General features: G+C 46.0%; 1 pseudogene; it reads left to right on the top strand.

Moving 5' to 3' along the window:
- The first annotated feature begins 2,249 nt into the window (after nt 1-2,249).
- LOC136404326 (large ribosomal subunit protein uL15 pseudogene) lies at nt 2,250-2,663 on the top strand (annotated as a pseudogene).
- The last annotated feature ends 1,884 nt before the right edge of the window (nt 2,664-4,547 follow it).

Genomic DNA, 4,547 nt, shown 5'->3' with positions numbered 1-4,547 from the left:
TGGTCCCCATAGTACAACAAATTTTGTCTTCAGGTCCTAAATATTTGACCAAGGCTGCCCAGGTAGCTGTTTTGTTGCAGGCACACAGCAAAATAAGCCATAAGAAGTAACCGTTGCTATACCACAGATGGAGGCACAATGCCACAAACAGACTGAATAACCCTTTTTTCTTTTTCTTTTTTCATCAGTTACCTAGGACCTATTTTATCTTCTAATTATGTGGCAGGATGACCAAAAGCCTTCCAAATACGCATGAGCACTAGTCACATGAGTAATTCTCTCCTGCAAAAGGTGTGTCTTGCCCAGGTTAATCCTCAACTCAGAAAAACTGGGCTCATGGAGGGTCGGGAAGGGCAGACAGAGCTTTGACACCTCCCAGCCACGCCAGGCTGGGTTCAATGTCCTTCCTATTTGCACACAGGCAAAGCCCTCTCTCTCTCACACACTGGTGGAAGCAGAATGAAGGCCAGTAACCACCCTCCACTTAGAAGCAGAGAAGAGCAAGTATTGGGAACTTGCTTATATGATTGAAACCATATTGTTGGAGAAATTCTACACGTCAAGAAGCATCTAGGGTTTCTGGAATCCACAGAAGGTCCCTCGGAGGATCCAGAAGGAACCAAACCTCTGACATCATGATTGCAGACTTCCAGCCTCCTGACTCTTAAGAGTATACATTCTTATTACTTTAAGCCATCCAGTTTGTGGGCGATTTGTTGAGACAGTCCTGGAAAATCATACAGTTGAGTCACAAGTTTGCACATTATTCTCAGGTAAGAAAATGCACCATTTACAATTCCCTAACTAACTTGATAATCTTCATAACGCCTCCTCCCAAGGGGTAGTGGGGCAAACCCAAATTTAGTGTAATCCAGTGAACTCAGTCCGATGCAGTATTTCAGTGCCTGAAGGTAACTCAGCTTTGTTCTCTCCAATGTTTCCAATGTCCTCCCTCTCTCCTCAGATGCACCATTCAGGCCCTTCCCTGGTCCAGCAAGGGAGATGGGTGCCCCTTGCTGCTTGGCTGTTGGGCACCCTGCTTGGCAGCGGACGACCTGGAAGCCAGTGACCAGTGACCTTGACACCTGTGCTCTCCGGATCCAGAGAGCACAGCTTCTCCTCCAGCAGGACTTCCCTGAGAGTGCCCACTCCCTCTCAGCCTCCAGCCACCACAGACTTGCCCGCCCTGCCGCAGCCCCCAGCCCGCAGTACATCACTTAGCCTTTGGAAGAGCAACCCCTGAGGCAAGCTGTAACTTTTTTTCTCAATCTAGCTTTTTCCAGTCTTCACAAAAGCCAAGGGATGCTTAAGATGTTACCTCAAACTTTTACCCTAACCCCAGGGCGTCTGCCTTGGCTCTGAAGTAGCCACCCCATGTTGATGTTGGGGGACATTATATAAATCCCTCTCCTCTAGTATCCCCAACAGGAAGCAGGAAAATAAAGACCCTCTTCTACTTTCAGCGTCCTCCCGAATCTACCCAGAATCCTTCCCTCTCAACCTCCCTCCCAGAGAAGTCGATAAAGATGCATGCGATTTGCCACCTGCTTCACTGAGCTGCTAACTTGACTCCCCCCCCCCCCAGACCACAGGGAACCCTCAGCCACTTCTTTCTCTCTCACAGCGACAGCCCCTATTCTGCACTCTTCCCCTCCACAAGGTGCCCTCTTTCCTCCTTCATCCTCTAAGGCTGTATTGGAGAGATGATTTCCACAAAAAAAATAGAGAGAAGAAAATATCTCTTTCAAGTTTTCAAAACATCACCCTCATGACATGAGTGAGTCAAGATGTAAGTAAAACATTTGGTGAGTATTCAGAATAAAACAAATGGAGGAGAAGTGGCAGGAAATAATCAACAATTTCTTAAAATAACTAACACATTAGGGCATAGTAAACCCTCAGCTTTTAAAAAAAAGTATTACAGTCACCACAATTGTGGCATTGTTATGGATAATTCCACTGTTAACTGCAATAATTGACTGAGATGTCAGACGATAGATAAGCCTATTCACAACTCAGCTGGCGATGGGTATCTGTCTTACCTGGTGTGGACCTCAAGCACTATTTCCCAACATGAATGTCATTGCTAAAATTCACAGTACATCTTCAAAATTTCTGTCAAGTACCAACTGTTCACAAATTGTATGTCTGTTGCCATAGTCATCTTTGTTCCTATTAGCTGTAGTACCCACTCATGGAAGTGCTGCAACTTCCAATGCAATAATATCACATTTGTGTCAGTCACTGACATGCCATCAGGACTGAGGGAAACCCGGAAATGTCAGGGCCACGTGAGCCATTGCAATGGCCACATGAGCACCAGGAAGTCAGTGGGTGCTAGTGGCCGCCACAGAATCAACTTAGACAAATATCACCCAGGGAGTTTGGGCAAGGTTAGTATGAGGTGTTACCACTTCAAGGGGACCAGAACTTTCACCCAACTGTCATCCTCAATAAATTATGGATCTTAGTCAGTGAGCAGGTATAGGTAAATATTACCAAAACAGAACTGGAGATGCCCTACCATTGATATGGTGCAATCAGGCTATTAAAATGTTCTGGGGAAGAGAAAGCTCCTAAAGCCACCAGTTATGAAAATCAGTTTCTTCAGCAGAAGAGCCAAGGAGAAGAATAAGAGCATGCAGAGGAGCTTAGTGTCCTGATCTGAAGCTACATGGAATTCACTAAATGCTAACAAATGCTTTAAAAAATATTGGCCCTGGCCGGTTGGCTCAGTCGTAGAGTGTTGGCCCAGCGTGTAGAAGTCCCAGGTTCGATTCAAGACCAGGGCACACAGGAGAAGCGTCCATCTGCTTCTCCACTCCTCCCCTTCTCCTTTCTCTTTATCTCTCTCTTCCCCTCCCACAGCCAAGGCTCCACTGGAGCAAAGTTAGCCCAGACTCTGAGGGATGGCTCCATGGCCTCCACCTCAGGCACCAGAATGGCTCAGGTTGCAATGGAGCAATGCCTCAGATGGGCCGAGCACCGCCCCCTAGTGAGCATGCCTGGTGGATCCTCACTGGGCGCATGCGGGAATCTGTCTCTCTGCCTCCCCTATTCTCACTTCAGAAAAAAAAATACACACACATACACACACACACACACACACACACACGCACAAATGTATATTTAATGGCACAACAGTTTGGATGTCATCCAGTGTCCTCTTTGTCACCTCTCAATCTGGGAAGGCAGCTTTGCATTTGCACGCCCTCTCAGCTGAGGCTCTGAGCTCCACTGAAGAGGAAAGGAGATTTTTCTAGTCACTGATTCCTCATCAGTCAAGAGCAGCTTTTGGATTGGGTATGACCATTCTGTACAAACTTCTGCATAGCCTTTTAAATTTTATTCATTTATTTATTTAAAGTGAGAGGTGGGGAGATAGAATGACACACTTCCGCATTTGTCCCAACCAGGATTCACCCAGCAAACCCTGTCTGGGGCTGATGCTTGAATTCACCAAGCTATCCTCAGCACCTGAGGCCAACATTTGAACCAATCGAGCCACTGGCTTCAAGAGGGGAAGAGAGAGAGAAGGGGGAGAGGGAGGGGAAGAGAAGCATATGGTTGCTTCTCCTGTGTGCCTTGACTGGGGATTGATCCTGGACGTCCGCATGCCGAGCCAATGCTCTATCCACTGAGCAAACTGGCCAGGGCCAGTTGCTGCATATCTGATAGTTATGGGTCAGAAATGCCCGGCATCTGCTTGGCTTTGCTCTATGTGCATGCAACAGCATGTGTGATTCCTTCTCCCCACTCACCCAGTTGGTAGAATCCTCCCTCTTTTTCAAAATTTGTCTAACATCGTCTCTTCCCTTGAAGTATTCCCTGATTATCCCAAGGCAAATTAGTCATTCCATTCTCTCCAAAACCTCTATACTTTGTACGCATTACCATGAGTACATCTGATATCCTGTATCATGTATATTTACTTACACAATTTCCTCTGTCTACTTTCTAAAGGGAGTAAATTATGTCCTATTCAAGTCTGTCTTTTTAGGTCAGTGGTTCTTCACGCTGAGTTCACATTGAAATCACCTGGGAAGCTTTAAAAATTATGGATGCCTAGGAGGATCCCCAGAAGTTCTGATTTAATTAGTCCGGGGTTTGGCTTTGAGTTGTGCTTTTTATCAGATTGTTTTTGAATGCCAAGGATAATTCTAATGCACAGCCAAGGCTAAGAACCACTGCCTTTGTGCTCGGCACAGGGCTCGGTATATTCTGCTAGGAGCCATTTCACATTTCCGTGCTTTTTATGTTTAATGTTCTTAACTTTAGCAGACTCCCCCTACAACTGCTGTTAGTATGAATCACGGAAATATTGCTTCTTCTTGAAAAACCAAACAAAGCCCTGAAATAGGAACCTCCACCTTTCAGTGCTCTCCTGCTGGCATGACGCATAAAACACTCAAGAAATAACTTCCTCCGAAGGAGGGAGGCTAGCTGTTGGCTTTATTATTTTTGCATGAAGCCCACATACTCCCTGGGAGATACTCTGTGGCCCAGAAACATAAGTCTGAAGCAACAACAACAACAAATCTAATAGG

Source organism: Saccopteryx leptura, chromosome 4 (assembly GCF_036850995.1).
Source record: "Saccopteryx leptura isolate mSacLep1 chromosome 4, mSacLep1_pri_phased_curated, whole genome shotgun sequence".
Lineage (NCBI taxonomy): Eukaryota > Metazoa > Chordata > Mammalia > Chiroptera > Emballonuridae > Saccopteryx > Saccopteryx leptura.
This window is presented reverse-complemented; position numbering and strand designations above follow the sequence as displayed.